Below are 17,479 nucleotides of genomic sequence, written 5' to 3'. Positions count from 1 at the left end.
TTCATTTTATTTATGGTAGCTATTTCAGAAATTTATTCATTTTTTCCCCTTTAAAAAGGAAACTGGAATTGATTTAATTCACTAGCCTGGGCTGATGGTTGGCTTTACCTCATGCTTGCCAATGATAATGTGGTGGTGAGTTTTGAAAAGCCTGTCTTCCCCCTTAAATACGTATACCTGGTGTCCTGTGCATCTAGAAATGGTTGCAGCCCATCTATGGGGAACATAGACAAATAGGATTTGGCAACCTGCCCTACCTAACAGTGCCAATATACTAGTTAGTCACAGATGATATGGTGATACTGGGATGGGGAGGGAGAGTTGAAGAATTCTATTCTTTGTCCTAGTCTCAGTCATTACCAGCCCAGACATAAAGTATCTATCCCACACCACAAACAGAGAAGATGCTCTATTTCCAAGACTTGTGCCATCAATTATAATAACAACTGTACCAGCCATTAATTCCCTGGGGAGGGAGGAGTTTACATATATGTATCTCCCACATTCAGATTTACAGTGAAGACTTCTGACCTGAGTGGAGCAAAGTGTGGGGCCAAGTTTGGTTTTCTGAACCTGTACCTTGTTGCCCCATGCCAACTATACTGTCTAGCAGAGCACGAAAAGAATGAGAGGAGAGTTGGAATGTGTGTTTTTGTGGGTCTACAAAATCTCCAAAACTGGCTGGGGAATTCTGGGAAGTGTAGACCAAAGAAAGAGAAGGGCACCTGCTGTCTAAAGCTGCTTTGCCCTATAGATGATGCAGGTGAGGAATTATTAGATCATTAGTTGGAGTCAGACACATTTGGAAGGGATCAGGCTGAGAAAAACTCCTTTAGGGCCCGAGACATCTGTACTTTACTTTTTTCCATTAAAATTAGTAACATTAATTAGTTAATTAATTAATTAAAATAAGAACAAGTTAAGCACCACACTTGGAGAGATATGAGTGATGGGGCTTAACCTGTTTCTCACCTCTAGCGACGTTTGTCTTAGCATCTGTTTCTCCTTCTCAGTATGGTGCGACAAAATGTTAGGAGGGAAATATGAAAGGATGGCAGGTAGGTTATGAACACAGAAAAAAACAACAATCCAGTATCTTGAATATATGAAAATTTATTTTGCCACTGCAGTCAAATGACAGGACTTTGACTGGCTGTTTGAAGAAAGCATTCCAGTTCAGTAATAATGGAGTTTATCAGACAAGGGAAATTGGAAGTATAATCCAATGGCAGTACGAATGCAATCATGGCGTTTAATGTTATTGTGTGATAGACTACCACACGCAAATTCGGGCAATGGGACGTCAGTCCGAGCGCAATCATGGGGTTTCACGTTATTGTGTGAGAGGTGATCACACACAATTTTGGGCAATGGCAAGCTATTTTCGGGCAATGGGAAGTCAGTTCGAACGCAATTCAAATTCATGTAAATTCACTCAACTAACAAATTCACATGAATGCATTCTGGCCCCACTTTCTTTTCATTCGAAATTGAGAAATTCTTCCCATGTGATAAACTCCAATGAGAAGGCTTGCTTCCTGCATTCAGTTGATAATCGCTCTGGCCACAATCCTGTATAGGCAGCTTAAATGCTTTTGCTTTCTATGGCGCGATACATACCGCCATTTAGTACGTATAGAATACGTACTAGGGTTAGGAAGGGGCGGTGCTTCCGCACCCCCCTAACCCTAGTACGTATCCTATATGTACAAGATGGCGGCGCCCCTTCCACATGGGCGCTGCCATCTTGACGTATTGGACGCTGAGCGTCCGTACGTGTCGCGGGCGTTGTGATGTAGCGAGTGCGCCCCTGGCGCCTCGCTACGTCGCAAACGCGACTCAAGAAGAAGCTCCATTTTGGAGCTTCTTTTTCTCTCCGCGCGGGAGTTGCACCGTATGGAGGCTCTGGCTCCCCCGCGGACTAACCGGCGGCGGCGGCAGACCGCCGCAAAGCAGCAGTTTGTATCCCGCCTATGTGTGCAATATTGCCTCCCTCCTCAGAAAAAATGCCTAGAGCATGAAAAGAACGTTTTCCATTTTTTTTTTTTTGGGTGAGTTAGGGAATAGTTAAAACTGTTATAATTCTATCTTGATTTGCTTTGTTTTCCTGTTCAGTGACAGAGCCCATGCTGTGTGCTTAATTTAATTGTACCATAATGAAGGCCAACAAAGTTTATCAACAATTCCTATATAGTTTTCATTTTGACTCTAATTTCAATGAAAAAGTAATTTCTTGGCTGAAAGGAAAAGAAACAAAATGCTGGTAAAGTGACAATTTTATATTTTGAGACGACTGCCACCAGCCCTATACCTGAGCTGCAACTGTGGTTAATGGACATAAAAGAGCAGCAAATTAGACCCAATGACCAAAACTGGAAATATTCTTCTCTTCTCTTGTTTATGTTGACAAACAGGTCTCACTTCTTTCTGAATGCAACATTTTGATTAACAAGTCAAACTGTGATTTTTTTTTTTTTTTGTACTTTTGGGATCAGAATATCTTTGCTAAACCATAGGACTGCAAAGAGAAATAGATTTTTGTAGGTATCTATCTGGCTACAGTTGTGCTAGAAGAGCACTTTTAGAACTGAGGCCAAAAGTGATTAAGGTAGTCAGAAAGAAGCTAATTTTAGAAAGCTACTTATTCTTCGTAGGACATCGGTCCAAATATATTAACAATCCTTACAGTTTACAAACTTATTGGTCAACACTAAGCCATCCTGCACTTCCTGAAACCATCCTAAAACCCTGCTATCTGTGGGCTACTCTGTCTAGCCTCTATGTCTCATAATAGAGACTTCCATGTCATCTCTTTGTGCTCTGTCCTTTGCCATGCTGTCTCTCATACCATTTAGATTTGATTTATTAAGAGTTGTGTGCTGTTAGCTGTCCCAGTTGAGCACTTGCTAATTTACACAGGAATTATTCTCTTTAGGATGTATTATTAAAAGAACATGAAAGCAGCTTTCTAAAATTAGCTTATTTCTGACTACCTTAATCACTTTTGGCCTCAGTTCTAAAAGTGCTCTTCTAGCACAACTGTAGCCAGATGGGGACCTACAAAAATCTATTTCTCTTTGCAGTCCTGTCAATAGTCCAAGGAACTGAAGATAAATTCATAAAACCAGTGTGCAGACATAACCTATGGGTTAGCAAAGATGTTCTGATCCCAAAAGTAATATATATATATATATATATATATATATATATATACACACACATACATACACATTCATTCATTCATTCATTCATTCATATATATTCAATTTGGCAGGCAAATAGGATAAATTATTACAAGTCCAATTAATCTGTTTTGCCCTCAGCTTCCCAAGATGTGTTGCTGAGCAAAAACAAGTCTTCAACCCAAAACTAATACCCACTCCTGGGAAATTCATTCTGCAGGAATGTTGCCATGCTTGCTTGCACTGAAAGTTGAGATGGATGTGTTGGAACAATTAGGGCTTCATAACCTGTTTTCCAGCTCCAAATTTGCTAATTAAAATGATGAGACAAGATCTGTATGAATTGCAACTGAAATTAGGGCCAGCTCTAGCTTTCAAGGGGCTGTAGGTAAATAAGCACTGGTGGGAGACGCCATTTAAGCACTTCCTACGATACTCTAGAGCCCATGAGCCTTGTCGAAAATTAAAACAGAAGTTAAAATTAACTGGCTTGAATGACCTGGGACTTTCACCCTGGAGCAAAAATGGAGAAGGGATAGGGCAGGCATTAAAAATGGACCCTGGCAGCTGTTTGAAGATGCCAGGTGCTGACACCAATGACGGCTGCAATTGCCTCCATGATAATCTACTTATTTTTGCCAAACCAGTGGTGGATGGCTGGTACAGATTGTCTGTGCTTTACCAGCAGAGATGGGAAACCTACAGGCCATATCCAGCCAACACCCAGATCTTGGAAAAGTTATATATGCTTTCTAGGGGTGGCTCCTAAGTAACCGGAGCAGTAAATCCATTTGAGATTCTAGTCCAGGATTTCAAGGAAATCTCAAAGATTCTGAATTCTATTGCTATAGGTTTACAACTTCATATGTCCCCCTTAAAGGGATTCACCACCCCACTGATGACAAGGAAGCCACCAAGGGCCAACGCTGATGGATTTTAGCAGTTGTATTATTTATTTAATTTCGGTCCCGCCTTTCTCCCCGAAGGGACCCAAGGCGGCTCACAATAACAATCGTAAAACAATAAAACAATTAAAAGATCAGCTAAAAACAATATAAAAATACAAACATTAAAACCACAATAAAATCACAATGCCCATCCTATATAAAACCCACCCCATGACTAGACATTAAAAGCCTGCCTGAACAGTTGTTTTACCTGCTGACAAAAGGCAAGCAAGAAGGGGGCCAGCCTTGCTTCTTGTGGAAGGGCATTCTACAGGGTAGGAGCAGGCACCGAGAAGGTGCTCTCTCGTGACCTCACCAGGTGAGCCTGTGATGGTGGAGGGAGTGAGAGAAAGCCTTCCCCGGAAATCTTAGGGCTCTAGCAGGTTTGTATGGGGAGATATGGTCTCTCAAATAATCTGGACCTAAACCGTGTAGGGCTTTATAAGTCTTAACCACCACTTTGAATTGTGCCCGGAAACGAACCCGTAACCCGTGAAGCTGTTTCAATATGGGAGTTATATGCTCCCTATAATTGCGCTGGTCAGCATTCTGGCTGTGGCATTTTGCACATGCTGAAGTTTCTGAACAGTTTCCAAAAACAGCCCCACATACAGTGCATGGCAGTAGTCCAAACAGGATGTAATCAAGGCATGTGCTGCTGTAACCAGATCTGATGTCTCAAGGAATGGGCACAGTTGGTGCACATGTAACTGTCCAAATGCACTACTCGCCACTGCTGAAACCTGGGCATCCAGGCTCAGAGTTGAGTCCAGGAGAACACCCAAGCTGCGAGCCTGAGATTTCAGGGGAATGTAACCCCATCCAGCACAGGCAATATCCCTATTCCCTGATCTGCCTTAGTAGCCAAAAAGTAACTATTTCAAGGTTTTCTGCCCATTCCATTGGGTTGAGGGACTCCTGGCTTTGGTAATGCTAATCCAGCATTTGTTTTACTGTTTCCAAAAGTATGAAATTGGTGGACCAGATACTAAATGTGAATTCTGGAAGAGGATTGGCCAGAATATTATTCTCTTACAATGAAATGTGCTTGGAACCAGTTATTGCAAATTAATTTATGCTGGCTATTTGCCATAATAAATGACATGTAACGTAATTGCGAATTAATTATTACCAGCCTGGTTGCCCTGTTAGATTCAGTAGGCAGAATAATGCTAGATGCATAATGAGCCCTGTCACAAGATGGGAATCACTTGGTGTTTTATTCCAATGTAAAAAGTAAGAAAATGGTTATCTGAAATGACTACCTCTCTGCTCGCATTCACAAACATGGCATGAAGAGGTAACATTTAAGGGCAAGCTCCTATAGTTTCCTGGTAATCACTTTCTATCAAGCCATGCCAAAATTGTAAACCTCTGGAGCTGTGTTCCTATTTTTCTTAATGCCCTGTGCTAAAGTGGGCACTCTAGCATTACATACAATGTGATGAGAAAGACAGATAATTATAAATATTGTGGGCAAATACATAGACTCTCACCCATGTATATAATAAGTCTAAATTGCATTTCATACTATCTGCCACTGGCAGATGGAGGCTGGCAGGCAGCTGCTGCTATAAGATGCATTATTCAACAGGTAGATTATTTTCTCTTAGTTAATGAAACGGCAGCACATGCTGGGATTGTCTGCTCTGGGGTTATTTGGTATAGGATAAATGGTTCACTGCGAAGCATTTCTCGATTTTCTTTGCTTCTGCATCCACAGCTGCAATGAACTAACTCTGCATGGAGAACTCTACTGGAGACTGACAATAAAATGGAAACCTAGACATCCCATCTCTTTTACTGCTGCTTTTACTAAGGAACTGCAAAGAAGAAAACGAGACCAAATCAATCAGTTCCACAATTTGCATCTTCCTGTAGTCCTGTGGTTTACTAAAAATAATGTCAAAGAGCTGATTAATGAATCCGCTGTTAGTATTGGCATGTTGGCCCATTTGATCTAAATTATTTGTTCCCACTGGACTTACTGTTACTGTTATTGTAGAAGCAGTTTTCATAGTGCTTATCCAGCTCATCAGCACAGAGAGGAACCCTTGGAAAGCCCAATTTATTTAGTTTCTGGAAGAGTTCAATTGAAATGAAGAAAAAAAACCCCAACTCTGCCTGCAGAGCTCACCTTCTTAGCATCTTTGACATGAGTGAAACATATCTCCCAATTGCAGTTTATGAAAAACACACACAACACAAACACAAATACACACACCTTGGTGAGTGATCATGCACATCAGAACCATGGATGCCTTCAGATGTTGCTGACCTGCAACTTCTACCATTCCCATCCATTTGCCATGCTATCTGGGGCTAGTGGGAACTAGAGTCCATCAACAACTGCAAAGCTGAAGAGTCTGCCCTCTTGGCAGGGAGAGAGGCCACATGTGTGTGCACAGATCCGGAGTCATATCACATGTACAAAAGGAAAGAGAAGCTGATAGCCTATCTGATGCATGAAGAAAGGGACTGGACTGAGGTTTCAATCACTCAGAGTCCATGTATGAATATTACAGACTTCTTGGCTTCAAAGTATGGATTAGACTTATACTGCTGGTGAAGAACTTGCTCAAATAGCTCCCATAAAATATTATGTATGGTGCTCTGCAGAATAATTTTAGGAGTACACCAGAGTCCTCATTTTCTCTAAAAATGGCACATACAGTTGGACCTTGTTATTTGCTGGGGTTTGGTTCCAGGATCCCCCGTGGATAACAAAATCCGTGGATGCTCAAATCTCATTAAATATAATGGCAGAGCGAAATGGTGTCCCTTCTATAAAATGGAAAATCAAGATTTGCTACTTGGGATTTATACTTTTAAAATAATATATTTTCAAGCCGTGGATGCTTGAACAATGGATAAAAAAATCTGCGAATAAAGAGGGCTGACTGTATCTATTTATTTCATGTGGATATTTTATTTTTTAAAAGTGCTAAATTAAAGGTCTCTACAAACTGGCACTTTGTGCTGGCTTGCAGGCGGAGCCACGGCACAGTGTCCACACATTGTATGCTGTGACTCCACCCCATCATATCATGATGCCGCGTGTCTTTCTAGATGGCACGTGGCATCATGGTGTGGCCCTGGTGCTGCATCTAGACGATGCAGTGCCAAAAGGGCATCAGAAAGCCGTGGTGGCACGGCTATGATGCCCTTTAGAGGGTGCAAAAAGGCGCTGGCTTTTTTTGACTCCTTTTTGTGCTCCCTAGAGGCCAAATCAGTGCCACAGCATGCGGTTGCTCTGGCACTGATCCGGCCATTAAAGGGGTGGCTGGATGCCGCGGATCTGTCCAGCCCCAAAGTCAGTAAATTTGGGATTGAATGAATGAATGAGATTTATTTATATACCGCCGTTCCTACGATCACGGCGGTATATAAAGCAATAATAAAATACAATGCAATACAAGTCAAAGTACAAGTTACAAATGAAAATTAAAACAGCAAATTTGATTTGTGAGCAGACTTTGATTTTCATGAATGAGTTCATAATCCAAACAAATCTTTCATTATGCATTCATTGACCAGTTTCAGTAAAAGGGATAGTCACAGACTTTTCCAAGAGTGCTCAGTCATTTCAGTTATGTGGTATTATTTCAGTTTTCAAGTTCAATGAAGGCGGAAAACTAGGGCTGTGCAACCAGTTCACTTGAAACCTGAACTCTGAAGTGAGTTTGGCCAATTCAGACTGATTTGTTCCAAATGAATATACATATGGCTCCACATCATCTCTGGAGTGAAATGTGGTTATTCAAAGTAATTTTGAATTATCTGTAGACCCAGATGTAAAAAATAAGTGGGTAAAAGCCAGATTCGATGTCTCCAAAATAATATATGAGAAAAATGCAGAGGTAGCGGAATGGAGCTAGACATTTTCATTGATAGCTCTAACATGTAATCTAGGGCAAGAATCTTACTTGCACTGTCCAATCACAGTGTTTAAGGGGAGGGATTAGCATTAACGTTATATAGATAATTGTCTGCTGTGTTTCTTCATTCATTAGATGTGCCTATATGAAAGATCTGTGGTGAGGGCATGGACATTTGCAGCTGAATTTGGTCTCTCTGATTCTTTCTCTTTTAATTTCCCAATTCTTTGCCCTGTAGAATATTCTGGCAATAATCTGCCTTTCTTGCTAATTGGAGTAGTAATTTGTTTATCAGTTAATGCACATGTTTTCATTATTGAAACTTGTTTCTTACCTCTTGCTGCAATCCTCCTCTCCTTTTAACTAGGTGTCTGATTTTTCCACATGCCCCCAAAAGAACCCACTTTTAGCAGGTACTTTTTGGTGCGGAGGGAGGCCGTGTGGTTTGGCTGCTGTAGCGTCTCTCCGCAGCAAAAATGGGTGCCTCCAGCCCGGCCTTTCAGGGTGGTCTGTCGAGCCCCCAAGACAGCAATTGTGGAAGCAATGTGGTGGGAAAGTATGTGGCCTAACATGGACATTTCAACACCAGTCTAGATCACCACATGCCTTTAGAAGGGTTAGAGAGTTGTCAGGGAGATCTCACCACTTGGCTTGCTGGTAGAGTGTCTTCTTGCCACTCCCCTTTTTCCTTATGCTGTAATATCATCAGTTGGGCTGCTTAAAATAAAGTACCCTCACCTGAAGCAAGTGGTCTGTTAAAGATAATTATAATAATGGAATTAGTTATCTTTTAAAAGAATTAGCTGGCTGATTATCTATACTTGTCAACCTGATTTAAGAAGTAAGTAGCATCTGAAGACAAATGCTCTGGCCCTCTGCCCACCTCTCTGCTTCTGCCAAGCTTTGTTATCTCTTGCTGGTGTTCCACTGCCTTTGCTTTTCTGTGGTGAAGTTCTTCAACTGTATTGGTTGGGCTTCATCAGTGCCCTTCACTCTTTCTTAGCCTCACAGGATGGCCATGGCATATCCCTCTGAAGAAACTTTGCCACAAAACCCCCATGGCAGGGTGGCTGTAGGGTCGCCGTAAGTTGGAAATGAAGGCAAACAACACACAACACACACACAGCAGTAGCAAAACTAGCAATTAAATGAGGCTAATTCAAGGAAAGTTTTGGGTGGAATGCATACTTCATTAGTAAGTAATGTTCATTTACCACTGTGCATGCATGGAATATTTTAAAACAAATCCAAACAGTGATTAACAGGCTCATAGAGCAGATGCTTAGAATATTTTTAATGTCATCACAGAGGCAGTTGAATATCATGAGGCACATTTTTCAATGAACTTTATTTATTTTTAAGTCTTTCCTCTGAACAAGGAAATCCCACAACGTCTCTTTTTCAATATTTTAAAGGAATCTATAGCCATTAAGGACAATTTTTTTTAAAAAAGAGCAAGTTCTTAGACAAAAAAAAATCAGCAGAATGGAAAGGATTCATATTAAACTTTTTCTTGCTCTCATTGAGATTGTATGCAACTACTGTCAGTGGAAGCTTATCAGAAGTATATAGGCAGACATTTACAGTCTTCTAGCAGCACTGTTCCCAAAGGTGCAATCTGGATTCAGGAAAGGAAAGCATTCACATTGCAAACATATGTTGGATAATGGAGCACACCAAGGAATTCATCAACTACACCAAAGCCTGTGACTGCATAGACCACATAAAGCTATGGCATGCTCTTAAAGAAATGGGAGTTCCATTGCATCTGATTATCTTGATTTGTAATTTCTACTCAAGGCAAGAGACTGCCATCAGAATTGAATATGAAGAAATGCAATAATTCCCAAATGGCAATGGGGTCAGACAAGGCTGCATATTATCATGCTGTCTATTCAACTTACATGCAGAAAATGTCATGTGCAAAGCAGGTTAGATTCAGAGACAGAGGGAGTGAGGATGAGACGAAGGAAATTAGAAAAATACTAAGAATGAGAATGGCAGCTATGAAAGAATTGGACAAAATCCTAAAGTGTAAAGATATGACTCTGAACACTAAAATGAGGATTGTCCAAGTCACTGTATTCTCCATCACCATATACAGATGTGACAACCAGATTGTGAATGAAACCGATAGAAAGAAAACCAATTTATTTGAGATGTGGTGTTGGAGAATTGAGGATACTGTGGCTGGCCAAGAGGGCAAACAAATGAATTCTAGAACAGATCAAGCCCAAATTCTCCCTGGAAGCTGGGATTACTAAACTGAGGCTGTTGTACTTTGGCCACACCATGAGAAGGCATTAATCACTAGAAAAGAAAATGATGCAAGGAGAGAGAAGTAGAAAGAGAGGAAGACCACATGTCCAATGGCTGAACTCAATAAAAGAGGTTACAGACCTGAGCCTGCAGGACCTGGGCAGAGCAGTGGAGGGCAGGAAGTCTTGGAGAGGTCTGATCCATAGGGTCACTATGGATTGAGGTCTACTTGAGCGTAGTTAAGAACAACAACAACAAGTAGCACTGCTGAACCTCAGCCAGAACCTCTGGCTCAGATGCGGCCTTACCATTAGGCAGGTGACATATGTTCAGAAATGGCAAACATGGTTTCAAACCTTACTCTACATGCTCCAACTTAGCTTCCTGACTTCATGACCAGTGTTGAAGAGTCAACTGCCAGTTCAGATGAAAAGAACCATAGAATGAATGTGGAAGGTGTCCTGTTCTTCACATCAGATATCACTATGTTTTGGGACAGTGGTGGTCCAATGAAAGGACCAGCTGGGTCTCTAGTCATTTAGTCCTCTTCTAGCTCAACTAACCTGGTCTTCAATGCCTCTTAATGCTTCCTGTTACATAGTTTCTCCATGGTGATTCACTACTACACTCAGGGACAACTGTTAAAAATGTTTCTATATAGCCTTAGAGTTCACTGGTGATCTCTTTAGCTGATTCTCAAGATGATGTATAGGAAAGACAAGTACCTGGGATGCTTGAGAGATTTTAAAGGCTTTAAAGATTATGGGTCTGAATGTGTTTATGTTATCTATATATCAATTATGGTATATATCTATTATATTTTGTCCTGTTTTTCCCCAGAATATTTTCCTCCACCAAATTGGCTAACACCAGTAAATAAATTAAAACAACCAACATAGTTCAAAACTGGGATTCTTATAAGCATGTCAGTAGGAGGAATATGTGCCCTCTGTTTAAGTGATCATGCTGGTAATGCTTCTTGAGTGCTTATTATAACAATTAAATAATGATTAATTCATTTGATCTTATATTGGGTGACACAAGCTCTACCCTAGGAAGTAACATATTTTGCAGCAAGAGGAAACATTCCCAAAGGTCACTGCCAGATTTCTCTCCCCATGCCTCACTGCATATTGCAAACTGTCTTTGCAAAGTTCACAGTGCCTATTTTAATTGTATTTCGGGAAAGATCCTAAACAGAAAGACAGATTTATTGTTGCTTTATTGATGTGCATAAGGAAGTGTGAAATGTACAATAAGTCAAGGCCCTTGGAAAGACATAATGTGCCATCCTTTTGTCATGCAATAAGAAAATGCTTGCCTGGGGGGGGGGGGTACTCACCAATCTATGCTTTCTAGCAAAATGTTCATAATTGCTAGCGATGGAATTTACATGGATGAAAGGGTTCCACATTCTAGAGCAGTGATTTTGAACCTTTGGCCTTCCAGATGTTTTAGACTTAAACATCTAGAATTCCTCGGCCCTGGCCATATTGCATAGGACTTCTAGTCCAAAACATCTGGAAAACAAAAGGTTGAGGACCACTGTTACAAGGAACCCTGGAAAGTGTCATATTTCCTGTGGATTACATGTTGATGAAAACTGAGCCAAATAATATCAGCTGGGTTAGCCCAAATGTATTTCCAGCAATCAAATCATGAATGTTATTGTTTGTGTAGTCAAAATCCATGAGCAGGAAGAAAGTGATCAGGAAGTGTAAGGGAATCCCATCTTTTCCTGAAGTAACATTCAAGTTTTTAAAAAGGAAAAAACCCTTTCAGGGTAAAAATTTTAAATTTAAAAAAACCCTGTTTGCTCAGTGATCTGAGAATGTTGACTGTTGGGGCTAGAATAGAAGACAGGCCTAGTTTGGCTAGGAAACAATTCTGAACCACAGCAGTAGGTCTAACTTGTACATATTACTCCTCCAAGTGCCAATCCTTGTGCAGTCAAACCATTACTACCAATGTACAAGGTAGCATCAGAGGACAAATTAGGTTGACAGAAATATACACAAAAAGGTATTTACAAAATAAACCACATAATGGTGACACCCTTCATCCACAACAACACAGTGAGGCACTGAGCAGGCCCAGCAATGACAGGCTGAAATCCAACAGTGGAACATGAATCTCCAGTACATTTTCACTCACAATTCTGCTGTCTTGAATTGCACACTGTATCTCAATGCCTCTGGACTGCACCCCTATGTTCAATCAGTGTCCAGAGCCCATGGGGCTCCCAGGAACCATCCAACTGTAGTCACAAAACACCCATTGCTCCCCCACCAGATCTCCAGTATATTTATTTAATTAAGTAATTTATATGCCACTTTTCCCCTGGAAAGGGATCCAAGACAGCTCACAGATAAAACAGTTTTAAAAAGCTTTACAACAAAAAATTAAAAATAATTAAAATCATCTTGCTAAAAGTGTATAAAATCACATATAATTTACAAAAATTAAAAACATAAAAGGAGCACATATGCCCTATAAAAGCCTCCCTGATGATAATTATATATGAAACATTTGATTGAAAAATATGTATTTGTCTGCCAGTAAAAGGAAAGCAGGGAACGAGCCAATGAGTATACTCCTTGGAGATTGAGGTGGTCAATGGCTTTTCTTCCCCCCCGGCTGCTGAACTTCACCCTGATACTGTCCAAGAGCCACTTGCTCCCTGGCCACTGACAGGCCATGGATGTTTATCCTAGTTCCTACAAGCTCCAACAAATGGGTAGGTGGCTGCACAAGGTAGTACTGGATACCTGCAAATTATTCCAGGGTAGTGCATATCCAAAAAAGTGCATATCCTGGAATAACAGGAGGTTACATCACAGACTTCTGACTTGACTTGCTTTTTTGGGTGAGTAATGACAGAAGATTAGAACTCACTGTACATGCAATCTACCTTGCTGATGCTGGCATGTTCCCCCACCCTGTGCTATTTAGTAGCTGAGAAAGGGCAGATTGACAAGACTGAGCTGAACTGAGACTAATGCCATTTGATGCCACTTTAACTGCCATGGCTCAATGCTGTGGAATTCTGGGATTTGTAATTTGTTGTGGTGCCAGAGCACTCTGTCCAAAAAGACTACATATCTTACAATTCTACAAATTTGAGAATTCCATGACAGTTAAAGTGGTGTGAAACCGCATTATTTCTGCAGTGCAGATGCAGTCTCTGTTTTAGGAGATTATCGCACTCAGTCATCCTGCCAGGACAGACATGGGATTGAAAAGTCAAAACTGGGTGTTATCACACACAGCTGCGGCCAAGAGGAATGGATAAAGTTAGTTGCTTTTCAGGCCAATATGGTGTAAGAGCCCTATGACATGGGAGAATAAGCAAGATATAGAGAATCCTGCTCTAGCTAATAGATCAAAAACTTTCTCAGATCTCTTTGCTCCCAACTATTTTCCGCCACACCTTTTGAGACAGATAATGTGATACAGAGAACTCTGTAATCCAGTATCTTCAGCTGTTCTGTTAACATCAGCTGAAACTGATCATGATCCTCTTAGACTGCTCAGTTATGGCATTCAATATTAATGAAACACTGTAAAAAAAACACCAGACATACCTGCCTCGTGGCAGTAAAGAGTCTACATCCATAAAACTATGCACTTCTAAGAATCTTGATTGGAGTCACATGGGCTCCAATATAATTAAGACAAAAAGGTGATCAAAATTTTCTTCTCTAAAATCACCATTTCCTTTTTGTCTTTGGAATATTATTCTGGTCTATATTTTGTTCATATTCGCAATACTAATAGCCATACCATATTTAAATTTATTAAACTTAAATATTTAAGTAATAATATGACAATAAACAGCTGATAAAACAGTAAATAAAAGCTCAGTCTGTCTGTCTTTCTGTCTGTCTATCTGTTTATCTGTCTATCTAGCTATACATCTGTATTTATCAAGTGTTAAAAATTATTAAAAAGGCTTGGCGGAAATTGAAAAAAGGCTTGCTGAGCATATGAAGATTATTATTGTAAGTGCTATGCAAAGATCCTCAAAGAGGTAGTCCCATAACCACCACTAAAGAGTATTCTTTCATTGCTTCCAGCTCATAGTACACAAATAGTCATCTTCATGGGAAGCCAGAATCCAAACTGCACATTACTATTAATGTGAAGCATGCAACTATGTCAGAGTTTCCTTTTTGTCAATAAAAGTTGGCACATGGAGCCCAATCTAGGTTTAATCCACTGCTCCCACTGCTGTACCAAACCATATTGAGTGGCCCAGCTGCAACTTGCAGAGTAAAAATTCCTCCCATTGAACAAAATAAAGCTTTATCTCTTAAGTGAATTCAGAGAACTTGCTCTAGATTGGAACCTTGGTGGGGAGCAAAGACCCAAATCCAATTGCTAGGTCCAATGAAAGAATAACCACTGAACCAATGGGATTTATAGAAGTGTTGACTGCTCATTTAACAAGTGAGTCATGGATCTACTCTAGCTGAATTTAGTTAGGAATAATTGGATTTAGACCAAAAAGTTTAATAAAATATCTCCCCCGCCCCCTACTAGCGTTGGATCAAATTTCTACATTTATATTTGAGGAAGAAAGAAAGCACTAATGTAGTTAAATATTCTGTATTCATGGTAGGATGTAGTTTAGCCCTGAGAATCATTCTAAGGTTATTACAAGGTTTTATCCTACAGACCCCTCAAATACTGCTGATAGAAGAGTGGGATGTAATCAGAAGAAGTGGGATCATGTGAAGGAGAAAGTATGGTAAGGGAAACCAAGGGATAATGTGGGGGTTGTGTACAAATTATTCTCACTAGACTTCCAGTTCTCAGGGGTGCTTTTTCCAAGGAAGAGGAAAGGGGCAGAATCACAGTGTCTGTTATTAGCTCTGCAGTCTTCAGGCAGAATAATATGATAAAAGAATAAGCTAAACCATACCTGCATAACCTGTGAATGACAAGGCCAAACATAGCTTAACACCCATGACTGGAACCCCTAATCCATTAATTCAGATACTATATCTAAGTATTTTTCTGATACCAGACTTTGTGATATAGTTGCTAAAAAGACAAACTAGAGTCTTCTGTGATATGTGACAAGTAAATGAATGTTCAGATCTCCCATATGAGTGAGCGCATGACCAAAGGAGACACAAGGACCATTAAATTTTACCTAAGGATAGCTAGAGATCAATGTGATTTTTGACTCTTTCCCCAAATTTACTCCATTTTGAAACAGGATGACATACTGTCAGATATTCACACTGATTTTGGAATAATAATAATAATAATAATAATAATGGGAAAAAATGGGACAGAGCATGACTGTATCAACAGATACCATCATTATTTTCAATAAGTCAAATTACTGCAGAAAATCTTTGGTGACAGACTAGAACAGAAATGTCATTTTTGTACTTATTTCATTCTTCCAGGCAAGAAGACAACACTACTGAAGTTTCCCCTTATTTGGTGAGATTAACAAGAGTTTGCCCGTTTTTGATGATTTCTTATATTTCACAACTTTATTGTAGATAAAAAATTGCTCAAAAAGCAAATTTTTTGTGCAGAAAAAACCAATATTTTCTGAAAACGCATAGTTTTCTGTGCAAAAAAAATTAGAGTATTATTTTATGTACTATAGACATGCTTTTGCTCATAGAGTACTTGTGCAAAAAGTCTTGAAATACTATGTGAGGGAGGGCAGGTGCAACAGAAGACTGATTTCATGAAGGAAACATTGGTCAAGGAAACATTGCTGTTGTTATTGAATTTCTTCAGCAATACTGTAAATGGAATATCACAACACAGACTCAGTTTTTCTCTTTCCCCTTGTGACATTAACTCCTTTACTCTTCTCATTAATGACAACCTTTGTCTGATGTTGTAGGGAACACACACACACACACAAAACCCCAAACCCTTGATGCTTAGATTTCAGTGCAGATACCCATGTAAGCAACTGGGATTTACTGGAGATCCTTTTCTTTTTTATGGTCAGAGAACATGCAAAACGAGGATCTTTTAAAGAAAGACGATTAAGCGCTGCTATTAGTCTGTCACTACATCCTTGTATTGCTCATTGAGCTTCAAGCTTATTTACCATTAGTCTTCTCCACATCGACTGCCATTTTAAAATGTCATCATCTGTCCCCCCCCCCTGCCAAATAAAACGACTGAATGTCATTCAAAATGTCTCACAGGAGGCAAACCATCCTTGCAAAAGTCATAACTAAAATTCATGCTGAGCCTTTTCCTTATGTGCTGCCAGATTTTTTATCCTCCACATTTGCCAGGTAGGTGTTCCAGCTCACTCCCCTGTAAGCTAATGAGGGCAGGCACCTGGAAACCACTTGCTCATCTTTCTCACCCTTTCCGCAACCTATTATCCCTCTCCCTCCATGAACACCTGGTATGTAGGAAGCTGACAAACAGAGGCATGCATATGAATCAAAATGAAAAACAATTGACTACTGTAATGAGCAATAATTGACCAGCAATGAGCAAAGCTGATTATCTTACAGATTGAAAATACGGCTTAAAAACCAAAGAGCAACTATATTATATGCCGTGAAAGCATGAGGTTTCAGGTTGGATGCTTCCATTTCAAAATTCATCCCAGTATGAACTTCTTGCCTCCTTAGAATGTAATAGCATTACTTGAAAAGTTACTGTTTGTTAAAAAAGAAACCTCTCCCTCATTAGGGTGTTTCAGAAGCAATTTGTTCCTGTGATTCATTCCAATGTAAAAAAAAGTAACTCATGTTACTAATTGCATTTCATTATTTTTCATTATATTTGAAACACACACACATTTTGACACTTTAAGGAAAAGCTTGGGATAGTGAAGAGAATGGCATAAAACTTGAAAAATGCAATCCAAAGTGCCCCTAAAAATACCAAAATGCCCTTAAATGTAAAAATTTTTTTTAAAAAATGAAAAAATCCAAACCTTTACTTTACATCACAAAAAGCAACATGGTTCCCACTCATTATGTTACCTTTTAAACAATTTCTTCCTTTCTTTATTATCTAAGATAGTAACTTGTTACACGTAACCATATTATTTATATCTCCATATTTTCAAGCTATCTGTTAGAAAATAGGACCAGGACTTGGAAGAGCAAAGTTCAAATCTTCACTCAGTTATATAGCTTGCTCTCAGGCTAATCTGCTTTACATCTTGGTTGCTGTAAGAATAAAATGGTGCTAGTGGGTGGCATAGTGG

The 17,479-nt window shown here is 39.8% G+C and overlaps 1 protein-coding gene across 2 annotated transcripts in view; it reads right to left on the bottom strand.

Moving 5' to 3' along the window:
- Positions 1-17,479, bottom strand: part of LOC149312702 (gamma-aminobutyric acid receptor subunit beta-1-like) — a 117,138-nt gene that overhangs the window by 69,594 nt on the left and 30,065 nt on the right. The window contains exon 1 of one of the 2 annotated variants that reach the window (XM_089526963.1): positions 11,609-11,671. The exons of the other annotated variant lie outside the window; for it this stretch is intronic. The gene's annotated coding sequence lies outside the window, so the exon portion shown is untranslated. Of the gene's footprint in view, positions 1-11,608; positions 11,672-17,479 lie in introns of those variants that run through there. 2 annotated transcript variants of the gene reach the window in all.

This window comes from Sceloporus occidentalis, unplaced genomic scaffold (genome assembly GCF_023333645.1).
Source record: "Sceloporus occidentalis isolate IW3139 unplaced genomic scaffold, rSceOcc1.0.p SCAF_5, whole genome shotgun sequence".
Lineage (NCBI taxonomy): Eukaryota > Metazoa > Chordata > Lepidosauria > Squamata > Phrynosomatidae > Sceloporus > Sceloporus occidentalis.
The sequence above is the reverse complement of the archived record's forward strand: the minus strand, read 5'-3'. Positions and strand labels throughout refer to the sequence as shown.